Source organism: Macrobrachium nipponense, chromosome 12 (genome assembly GCF_015104395.2).
Source record: "Macrobrachium nipponense isolate FS-2020 chromosome 12, ASM1510439v2, whole genome shotgun sequence".
NCBI lineage: Eukaryota > Metazoa > Arthropoda > Malacostraca > Decapoda > Palaemonidae > Macrobrachium > Macrobrachium nipponense.
Window position 1 is genome coordinate 85,853,635 of NC_087205.1, and position 12,694 is coordinate 85,866,328.

The 12,694-nt window shown below is 36.9% G+C and overlaps 1 long non-coding RNA gene across 1 annotated transcript in view; it reads left to right on the plus strand.

Moving 5' to 3' along the window:
* The first annotated feature begins 1,416 nt into the window (after nt 1-1,416).
* Nucleotides 1,417-12,694, plus strand: part of LOC135224634 (uncharacterized) — a 29,978-nt gene continuing 18,700 nt past the window's right edge. Inside the window, exon 1 of the long non-coding RNA XR_010316789.1 lies at nt 1,417-1,483. This is a non-coding gene — a long non-coding RNA (uncharacterized LOC135224634). The remainder of the gene's footprint in view (nt 1,484-12,694) is intronic.

The window sequence follows — 12,694 nt, forward strand, 5'->3', positions numbered from 1 at the left end:
AGAAAATTTTTTTATATAGTGATAGTCATCATAGCCGAAATATTGAAACCCATTGCAGAATTGTCAACTGTATTAATGCTACTGTCAGTTGCAACATTGTAATAATAACATAACAGTAGCAGAAGTATAATAGTAGTTGTAGTATCGCTAATAGCACCGGCTCTGAGAAAGAAAATCAGTGGTATTTTACAAGGATTTATTTAAAAATTCAAATACAAAGTTTTGGAATGAAAAACACAACAAGACATTTTCATTTGATATTTTCCATACCATAGATTTAACTAAATTTGATCGTTTTGACTAAGGTGTGATATTCGTGTTAAATGAACATTTTCATAACACACACACACGCACACACACACACACATGTATATATGTATATATATATATATATTATATATCATACATATACTATGCACTCTAAAGTACTCATGATTGTATGTGCGAGCTTACATAGAACATAGTTGTTATCTTCGAATAAATGGATACCATAAAATTTTAGTAGCTAATTACACGAAGAATATCACAAACACACACACACACACACACACACACACAATATATATATTATCTCACATACACACAAACAATTTAGGTTTATGACATGGATTACAGGTCCACACTAAAGTGGACGAACAATCGCACTGTTATTTTCTCTTATTAATTGCACGGTTTCAGAAACACATTAAAAAAGAACACGAATTTTCCACTATTCACTCCACGCCTCCAAAACACACAACCGAAATGAAATGCAATGAACTCGCTGTTCAGAAAATGAATTCTTACTCGAGCGGAACCAACAGACCGCAAATAATATAACGCTTGTAATGATGTCGTCACACCGAATTTTCGTGCGTGAATCCTTTAGAATGAATTGCAAGTAAGAGAGAGAGAGAGAGAGAGAGAGAGAGAGAGAGAGAGAGAGAGAGAGAATGACAATTTAAAGGTTTGGTCAAATGAGGTATAGAGAAGATGTTACATCTGCTTAGCAATGAAAGTTTTCCAAAAGACTGTATGGTGAATAAAAAGTCTTTGGGGAGAGAGGAATCGAAACGTACACTGTGTGTCACCAAAATTTTTTTCAAATAATTGAATGGGACATAGCGAGAGAGAGAGAGACAGACAGACAGACAGGCAGACTGAGAAACGCGGAAGTCCGGTCCCGTGGGCTTCTTCCTTCGTCTGGAATCGTCCTCTTGGCGCGAGCGTTGCAGAGCGACCATATCCCGCATGGTCTGATCTGGTCTCGGTCGAAATGGAACTGAGAGCCTCCTGCAGCAGCGGGGCCCACCGCCGTCGACCCGAGAGCTCTCTCACACAGCAGCTAGTCTGACCTTCTTCCTCCCCACAAAATTTCGCCCCCGAAACTGGGTCACGGATTCCCTTGCTTATATATAAACGAGTTGCCGCCTTCTCCGGTCATTCGGATCAGAAGTCATCCTTCCCTTCGGAACATATTACACTCGTATACGCTCGTGGAAAAGTGAGTATCGTTTAGAGAGGGGTTCCTTGACGCTCTAAGAGAATATGGTGTTGGAGTGTGAAGGCCAGTGAGTGACTGGAAGAGGATCATGTGCTACAACGACTCTCGCAGAGTCGTCGTACTCCTCACGGGAGTGCGATGTTTCTCGTCTCTCTTGTGGACACCTTTTTGGATTCCTCTTCCATTTAGTGACTGTGTGTTTGGTGTCTCGTTCATGACCTATGAAACGCAACGAAGTCATGAAAGGAAAGCCCGATATCTTGGAGGAGGCCAATATCATCCTACTTACTCTCAACGAAGTTGCTATCCTTTGGAAAACCAACCATGGAACACTATCACTAAAATCTTGTTACTAACTAATGAATTAACTGCGTTAGGTGTGAATGAATAAGATCTAGCTAAATGTCTATGAAGAGCATGTCAATCAATTACGTCGTTTCCAAAAGAAAATCAACTCCGCTAGCTAGTGCTTCGTTTTATGCAAATTTAGGGGAACTTCTGTTCGTGAAAAGGAGTGTACTGGGGCGGGATTAAAATTAATATAATACTGAAAATCTTTCTTAAGGGGGCGGGTGTCGTATGCGTTAAATGGATTATTTCAGGCAACTTCATCCTCCTGAGCTTTTATTGAACGGCTTAGCTACTTAATAGCTTGAACATTCTTATTCTTTTAATGGTATGATACATAACACTTAATTTTTTATCTATTTATTTATTTTTGTTGTTGTTGAGGGGGAGGGTTTCCTTTTCGAATCACTTATTGATGTTATGAAGAAAACCACGAATAACAAAAATAGCATAATTCCTACAGCGATCCACTAATACTGGTTTCATTAGAATCATCTCCCTAAGATCAAGTATAACTGTCAAATTTCTCTTAGGTCAACTTCTGAGTGAAGCTTTCAATAAATCAGTTTATTTCACCGGCCCATGTTTTCAGGTTTATGAGAATTATTTACGAATACTTGAAGTTGTATGCATTGAATGCCTGCATACATATTCGTAGGCACGAATATGAGTGCTCGCATCACGCATAAGAATATAAGTGCTGTTTTTCGGTCTACCAGTCTGCTCATATACTAATAATGTATGGTTACTCAGACAAACACAAACATATACATGTATATGTATATATACATAAATATATATATATATATATATATATATATATATATATATATATGTATACATACTATATATACATACATACATATATATATATATATATATATAGTATATATATATATATATATATATATATATAAAGCATATAATAGTGTGTGTAATCAATAATTTATATTTTTTCTTGTTCACATACACATTTTATGATTGTGCAAGGTAGGTTTTAGAAGTCCAGGTCAACATAATCGATTAAGATGCGTGAGAAAGAGGACTAGACAGGGGTAACAGCATGAAAATGCCTCAGAGAGGTCAGCATCAAAAGGATTGAAAGTAAAATGAATGACACAGGCTTCTGCCGGATCAAATTCATAACAGTGAACAATTATTATTAAGATGAATGAATCATGCTTTAATGTAACTGAATTATTTACACATCCAGGAACCTAACTAATTCATTACAAATAAAGCAACCTGCAGTTAATAACGCGTCAAGAGGCTTAAAAGATGAAGTTCATTGCAGCTAATCATCAGAAAAATAATTTTGTGTGAAGTAGCAATTACGATATGAAAGTAAATTGAAGGAGACAGCTAGGATACGAGACAATAGATTAAATATTTTAGATTTTTCAAACTGCAAGGTAAATTACTCAGGAAACGGATTGCAAGTTCTAAAGTTGATAATAAAGTGATTTTAGGCGAAAATAATTCCCTCTGGCAAAAGCGGCAGCGCCTTTATATTAGATGAAACATTGGCATTCCTTGATCAAATTTTTCACGTAATTTCTAATTACAATTTCTGCCAACAAAATTCTTTGTTAACGTATCAGGTTTTAGACAAAGGAGGTCGTTTCCTTAATATGACAGCCGGTGACACCGGTAACCTAATGCCTTTGTATGCAAGTGCCTGAAGAAAACGGGAAGAGAGAGAGAGAGAGAGAGAGAGAGAGAGAGAGAGAGAGAGAATGAAAATCAATAGGTCTCATGAAGCAGAAGGGAACAAAATACATAGGTTCGAGCCAATGAGTGAATGAGAACATTATAATCGCGTTAGAGGTAATGGATTCAAAGGAAATAGATTGGTATATCAGGAGTCGGGTATGAGTGGTAGCATCGTCAACAACTGATATGCCTCAAGAGTGAGTATGTTTAGAGAGAAAGAGAGCTTACCTCCTAACTCGAAGAGCAATATTCTCCCTCCTTTCACCCAAGCACCGATAGGAATCAGGATACGAAGACTAGCCAAGTGGAAACGCAAAACAAATGAATGTTACAGGCTTACGTACATCATGAGGCTAGACAGCCAGCACGCGCAGAGGAAAAATTCTGAGAACAGATGGAAGTGATAAGTCTCAGTTCTCTCATTCGGGAGAGAATGGAGGAAACAATGCACATTCCTGAGACGAAAATTAATGCCCTCGACTTAAATATTCAAGTTTAGTATAGAACAGTTCACCTCAGCTTGTCTTTTAAAAACTGGAGATATATATTATGGAATTACTGGACTGAATCTCTAGCAGAATACCAGTGCCTCAGTGGCGTGGTCGGTATGGTGTTGGCGTGCCACTTCGTTGGCCGCTAGTTCAATTCTCAGGCATTCCATTGAGGTGTGAGAGATGTGTATTTCTGGTGATAGAAGTTCATTCTCGACGTGGTTCTGAAGTCACGTAAAGCCGTTGGTCCCGTTGCTGAATAACCACTGGTTCCATGCAACGTAAAAAAACCATACAAACAACCAAACAACCCTAGCGGAATGACCAGGTGTACAACCTGTTAAAACATTTGCTCTTTGATCAACAGATTACGCAAGTTACCTAACGCCGGCCATACATACGCGACACTCGCCGGCATTATTTTGTAGTTATATATATATATATATATATATATATATATATATATATAGTATATATATATATATATATATATCTATTATATATGTATATATGTATATGTATATATATATATATATATATATATATATATATATATATTGTGTGTGTGTATTTATAGTTTTTTCTTCAGTTTACTTTATTTATTTAAAATTTGTCCGCTCTGTTCTGTCAAAACTAGTTATGCAAGTTCATGGGCTGCTTCCTTGTTTATTCTGAACGTAATAATAATAATAATACACAAAAATGTATGAATCCCTTTGCAGCTTCCCCGAAGCACTGATCTAAAACTCTCAATGAACCAATTCTGCCATGGAAGGCGACGCAAGCTCCCAACGACACGCAGTCGAGGGATAGACGAAAGCTCTAGGCACTGGGTCAAAAAGAGTATGAAAAGAAAGTCATTCTTGGAGTAACTGTGTTAGAAATGGCTATACTGCCATCGTACAGTGACTCTGCAGATTCTTCTACTTCGTCGTGGCATTGATGTATGATGTTACCTTTTTTTCTTTTTTCCTCCTACGACGGTGATATGATCTTCCAATGAGTTTTATAGCAGAACTGGTTTGTTGGAGGTTTAGATAAGTGCGTCGGCAGCTGCATAGGGATTTATACATTTTTCTCTATTATCATTATTATTATTTGGGAAAAACTCCCTATCGCGAGAGTATGTAAAATGTTCTAAGGCAGTGTTTCTCAACCTTTTTACCTCAGGACGCATCTATGAATTAACAGAAACTTAAAGGCGCGCCTTTGATTTTAGTCTACACCATCTTTCTGCAAGCGGGCAAAATAATAGATTCAGCAAGAGTATGTGACTTTATCTTTACGGCAGTCATTTCCGATACTTCATAAGATGCAATTTGAGCTTTTTCAGACAACGTTACTCTACTTTTGAAAGCAATTGCTTACTTTGCTTGTTGCTCAAGTAGTCTTTTGAAGTAATTTACGTCTTTTCCTTGAAGACTGCAATGTTATGTTTGAAAATGTTTGCTTAGTTTACTAGGAAATGATGAAAATGAACCAGCCAGCAGACCTTGAGCTTGCATGGCAAGTTGAGACAGAATAGAACGAGCAGTTTTGAAACAAGTAAACAATTAAAAAGAAGATGAGGAGGAAAATTACACGCATATATTTACTTATGTATAGTTAATATATATAATATATATATATCTATTATAATGTATAATAATATATATATATATATATACATATATATATATGTGTGTGTGTGTGTGTAGATTGAGATAGATATCTATATTTAATGTTAAGTATCAATATAAAATAATAACAAAGTCAACAAAAAATACGAAAGCAATAACCAAATGAATAAAGCTGAAATGTAAACATCCACAGAAAACCGCCCTTAAGTACACCCTCCAGTAGCGAAACGAACCCAAGGTTGTTGAGTTCCACTTACGAGGGCTATGGTGCAGTCGTGCGGTTGACTACCGGACACATAAGCAGCAACTAAATATAAACCAGCAGCCCCGTTTAGCAGCAAAGCTCTCTTCCTGTGCCGCTGAGAAAGCAAATAGGTCGATGTTGAGGGCCCCCAACTACCAATTATTTTTTACATATTGCCGTAGCTTGTGCATTAGAAAGATAAAAAATACATGCTTATGCACACACACACATTCGAGACAAGGCAGGGAAAGCCGTTCAGTTGTTGCAAACATTCAGCGATCATACGTTTTATGGATCACGGGCAGAATTTTTGCCCACATTGCCATACCTCCTGACAAGATCTGCCAGAGTCAAAGTATATACTTTGACTCTGGGATCTGCGTGTCCAGAGCTCTCTCTCTCTCTCTCTCTCTCTCTCTCTCTCTCTCTCTCTCTCTCTCTCTCTCCCAAACCTTTATATTTAGTTATAATTATGTCAATTGGAAAATTAGGTTGGGAGAAATAATTGGGACACAAAATACAAATAAAATATCTGAAAGACAACTTTGTTTTCTCTCTCTCTCTCTCTCTCTCTCTCTCTCTCTCTCTCTCTCACACACACACACACACACACACACACACACACACACCCCTTTGTATTGAGTTATAATATGGATTTATATAAATATGTTTATGTATATATATATATATATATATATATATATATATATATGTATATGTATGTATGTAATCATTATTACCCTTGAAATGGGACACAAATGAACAAACGATTAAAGAAGGTTCAGTACCTCATTACTGAAACAGCGACCGGCCTTAAAAGTCTGACTGCAGCTGTAATGTGGCCCAGTAACGCCGGAAAAAAGCTTGATTTAATTACTTGAACCAGAAATCATATGACTTCATTGTATTCTCTTTCGGCTTCAACTATAGCAAGAGATATACAGATAACGATTTCTCCGTCTCCAGAGATAAAGAGACTTAGTTGAGAAAAGAAACAAAGATATCAGGAGAGGGGGAGAAGAAGAACGAAAGTGAGCACGTATAGCATTGCAAGGAAGTAATAGCTGTCTCCCTTCATCCTAGATAGGGCAGGGAAATGAAAGCCGTTCGTTGTTTTGGGGCGGACATTCAGCGATCATACGTTTTATGGATCACGGGCACAATTTTTGCCCGCATTTCCATACCTCTAATATATACTTTGACTCTGGGATCTGTGTGGCCAGAGCTCTCTCTCTCTCACTCTCTCTCTCTCTCTCTCTCTCTCTCTCTCTCTCTCTCTCAAACCTTTGTATTTAGTTATAATTATGTCAATTGAAAAATTAGGTTGGGAGAAATAATTAACCCAAAATACAAATAAAATATTTGAAAGACAACTTTGTTTTCTCTCTCTCTCTCTCTCTCTCTCTCTCTCTCTCTCTCTCGCACACACACACACACACACACACACACACAGCCCTTTGTATTGAGTTATAACTATGTCAATTGAAAAATTAGATTGGGAGAAATAATTGGGACCGAAAATAAAAAAAACAAAACAAACAGAAAGACAACTTTGTTTTCCGTCTTTCTTCCTCTCTCGTTCGATTCCTTATCTCTGTTTCCTACGCCTTCATTTTCCACGCCGTTAGTTCACTCTTACCTATATTTTCCCCCCAGAGAAATCTAAAGACACGGAAAAGAAAGCGACTGAATATCAAAAGTGTTCCAGGGGCCAACACTGCATAATGAAACGAAGCGAATCTGAATTCAGATGAATTGTTTTTATTCCCATTTTCTATATGAGAGGAGAGACTTCTTTATTTCATGCATGAAGATTCTCTCTCTCTCTCTCTCTCTCTCTCTCTCTCTCTCTCTCTCTCTACTGATGAGAGCACATTTAAGCATTGCAATGGATTTTGGAATGCAAGCTTTCGTATCTGTTCGCAGGTTCCGTTTAGTTCCAGTGTGTAAAAATACCGAATGAATTTCTCACTAAATTTATCTCAAGTGGATTCCTTAAAATATTCTTTCGTGGATCGTTTTATTTTTTATCAGGCGCCAAAAGATGTAACTAGATTGTGTATGTATATATATATATATATATATATATATATATATATATATATATACCCATATATATAAATTTATATATATAATTTACATGTCACTTTTACGACTCGCTGTGTGATAAACGTATGATTAAAAAATTCCATATATTTTATAGATTTAACCGAAAACAATATTTTTAGTAAGTTAGTCCCCAGCTTGAAATCTGAAATTTAAAACATTTAAATTTTAGGTCAAGGAGACTATTTTCGTTTATTTTTTATCAGACATTCTCAAGATACTTCAATTGTTATAGTAGTCATTTTCATTTTAAATGAGCAAGCATAAAAGACAACAGCAAGTGAATAATGGTTCCATGGAATGGAATGCGTGAACTTCGAACATATAGTGGAAAGAGAAGAAAAGAGCCAGTGAATGAAGATACTTCGACAGAAAAATAGCTATACAGGTGAATAAACATCAAAATAAGCAAAAAAATAAGGTAGTTAGAAACAGGCCAAATGATTATAGGCTGACTTCATTCATAGCTGTATTGCATAAAGTAGCCAGAAAATAACGAGGATTACGACGGTTTTCTCACGGCAAACTAAGAGAATTTGATATCCTTAACTGCGTTGCCACCTTTTTTTCTTTCTCACAGACGAAATTCCCTTTCCTTAGTTCTGATTTATTATGATGACCATTTTACAACTACAGAGAACAATTGGAATTGAATGACTTTTCTTTTTATTTAGAAGTTATTGTAAATTGTAGGCGAGTAACGTCGTTAAAGGTATTTCATTAGTAACAAAAGAGAAAAATGATTTCAGCTGAGTGTATAGTTTAATTCATATTTCGTTTTTATTTTCTTTTACACCTCTGAGATTCCTAGCTGAAGGTGAACGTCCCTAATTGCTCAGCACCAAAGCGTGACTGAAACAACAGAGGAAAGCAGAGCGCATCAGATTCACTTCATAAGGCCTTCGAAACGCAGAATGATGCAGGGATTTTCGAGATGATTATCCGAATACCACGGTTCAAGTTGAAGGCCTAAAAAGTCGACGATGCCTTGAACAAAGCTTGCTCTCTTTATTTTCTATCGTACGTAAGAAAAGAAACCGGACCAGAAAAATGTGCCCAGGCTGGCCGAATAATGAATTTACCTCGAGCGGTGACTTTGCTTGAATCAAGGCAGACAAGCCACCTTCATCTCCAGTGCTTGGGTCTTCTTTACCCTCATGGCTCTAGGACTTCTTTGAGATATAATATCAATTACGCCAGACCGCTATGATTTGTGAGTAGCGCTTGGAAACTATTTTAATAATAAAAAATAGTAGCTCTTGGTTTTTTCAAGACAGGGGCGTTAACCCTGCGCTCCACGCTCTTCTTTTATCGGGGCTTGGGGCTGGCATGAGTATAAAGCTCTTATGGCAGTTTCGCGTGTCTAGTTCGCCATGAGTAATGACACTTGCAGCGAGCATACTTCGCCATACGGAATGAGACTTTGGCCGGTGAATGTGTAGGTGGAGTTCTTCACACCTTTATTTCGTAGTCATCATTCGGGGTTTATTTCAAAATTTCGTCAGAAAAGAAAAGAATAAAAAAAAGTTATTATATACTGCTAGAAGCGTGCATTGGTCAGTTTATAAGACAACGTATGTAGTGCATGTTTGAATGTTCTCATGAAATTCCTTTTCCAGTGACGAGCAAATTTCCTTCAGTTTTTCTCCATCATTTTATATTTAGTTTTTCTTCCATTAGCTCATTTTGTATTGTACGCTAAACGAAGATGGTAAAGAATATTGACAGCCTATTGTAACGTTCCGGTTTACGAATATTTCGTTTTTAAACGTTCTGCTTTGGTTTTGGTTCTTTCGTAAAAGTTATAGGGAAGATTTTATCAAATTTCATTGTTTTCAGATGATGGACCGACCAGCAAGCTTTTCATGTATCCGGCGTAGAATGAACTTAGAATAATAGTTGAAACAAAAAAAAAAAGCTTATTAAAACATTAATTCCATTTCTTAGGTTTTTGCGTCTCATAGTGAATATAAATTGTTTGCAAGGTCGTAAACCTTATTTTACTGAGATAAGGTTTCACCCACGTGCACAACAACAAAAAACCGAGTGACGTAAAGTGATCTCATTGCTTAATTTGTCTTTGAATAATTTGATTATAAAAACTCTTATTGTTTACATATCAGTGTCAGTAAGAAATAAAACGTAAATAAATGAAATACTTGTAAAGCAGCATAAATATTCATGGCGGATTTTTTATGCTTTCATGAAGCTTCGGCTGCAATTCCTACCCGAGACCGAAAGAAACCAGTCTACCTCTACCTCCGTCTGGAAATACCCAGGTGATGTAACTTTGCCCAGAGGGCATCTCGGGTGGAGTTATTAAGAGACTCGTCGTCTGTAACCGCATTTTTTTTTTCTTTCTTATTTTTTTTAGCGAGATGACCACCATGAAAAAATCGAATTGCGTTAACATACAGCGGGTTCCTGTTCTATGTGGTGCATTTTACCTAATAGAAGAGAGAGAGAGAGAGAGAGAGAGAGAGAGAGAAATGGTTGAAGGAAGGAAAGAAATAAGAGGAGGGACTAGTAGAGTAGAGAGGAAAATAGACGCGTAATCAATTAAGGAGAGAGAGAGAGAGAGAGAGAGAGAGAGAGAGAGAGATAAATGGTTGAAGGAAGGTAAACAAAGAAGAGGGAGGACTAGGAGAGTAGAGAGAAAAATAGACGCATAATCAATTAAGGGATAGAAACGAAGGCTGGACAAACAGAGAGAGAGAGAGAGAGAGAGAAGTTGGTGGGGGGCAGGGGTGGGGGGGGGGGGATGCATGGCATCACATGGAGAATGCACTCATTCGCCCACTTCAGCTGGGCACGTTGAACTTCAACCTCGTGTTGAAAAGTTGCTGTTCCGGTATCATGAATCTATCCAACACTATAAATTTTCATTTCCCGATTAAATTTCAGTGATGCGTCATTGCTTTCTGGTTATAAACAAAAGTATGCATCCCATTATAGTATGACAAATGACTGACCGTGAAGAAAAAAAAAAGTTATGGCTCATCAAGCGTGGAAGTTCACGATTTTTTTTTTTTTTGCGGCTTGTTTTCTCTTATTCTTTATTCTGGAATTTCTCTCCAACTCTTTTATGCATTATGTAGGAGATGGTAAGTGGAAATAATTTCTGCTTCTCTTGGGTTTAACTGGTTATCCAATCCAGTTTTTCTGCATCTTTCAGATGATGCAACATGTGGCGTTAGGTATTTGTAGTGGACTAAATCTAAATGAAACCATTGTATAAAAGTGAACAGTAGATAATTATATGTTATATATATGAAACATCGACCTCATATAAAAGTGGGAAAAGATGCAGAGAAAGAAGGAGAGTAGATATATGTGATATAAAGAATGACTGACAAAGTGATTGCGCATAGAGAGATATGGGAAGACTGATAACCGCAAAGACTTTTCAGTGAGTCATTCCATGTCACATTTCACAAGGACATATTCTTGGCCTGCTAGTTATTTCACTTACGCCATTGACTACCTTGTCTTATTGTGACTCGCTGCCTTGCTTTCCCTCTGCTTGGGGATGAGCTGTAGCTCTGAAAATTTTGAATGCCGACTGCAGGCTTTCGCATACCTGTGGGGTTATTCTGTTCGCTGTGATCTCTCTATTTAAGTCTTAAATACTCGCTTATTGTACATCATTATATGCATTCTGCTGGGTACAAGGAACGATTACAGGGTGAAAGTCTCTCTCTCTCTCTCTCTCTCTCTCTCTCTCTCTCTCTCTCTCTCTCTCTCTCTCTCCACTAATCCGGAAATCACACTTTACATATCCGAGTTCCCAAACGATTATCGAGTTCGTCCACGTAACAATGCGCGAGTAGGTGGCAACACTTGTACATCATTTTTATTCCCCGTTCGTCATGTCTGTCTGGTAATGATGATATTGTGCGAGTTTTCGAAAACCGGCGCCTTTGGTTTCTACGAGGTGGACTTTACCTCAATACCAGTAGTCTGGAGGAGGACTAGAGTGATGGCCTCTTTCATATATTTATTTATTTATTTATTTACTTTTCATGCATTCGAACATTAACACATTCAGTTATATTGTTTATTTATTTATATATTTATATTTATTAGTTTACGTTTCAACCGTCATTCATGTATCCGAATATTTATGAATTCACTTATATTTTTTATTTATTTATTTATTTATATTTATTAGTTTACGTTTCAACCGTCATTCATGCATTCGAACATTTATACATTCAATTTTATTATTTATTTATTTATTTTATTTATTTACTTATTTATTTGTATGTTTGTTTCGTTTGCATTGAAAATAATCGGAGATATAGAGAATTTGCCACAGTTAGCCATCAGAAAGCTTCCATATCGGGAGTGATTTACATATGGGAAAAAAATGCCGCTAAAGATAAAACCTCATTTCATTGATAATAAAATAGCCTCGTGAAATGAAAGGTCAACGAACTCATAAGCAAATAATACACAGTAGATTTCGGGTATCATTCTTGCGTGAAGGAGGCGTTAATGGGAGCGTTTTAAATCTGGCTACACCCAGTAGTCGAGCAAGAATTGTCTCGGAGCACTGCGAGCTTTCTCTTGCAGGTCCATAAATTTGGATTACACGAAGCCCTGTGATTAAGTAATCCAGGTCTCAGTCGAAGACCTTCGTTACGTTCTTTCTTATTTCGATCGTCAATGACATTCACCTTTATTGGTT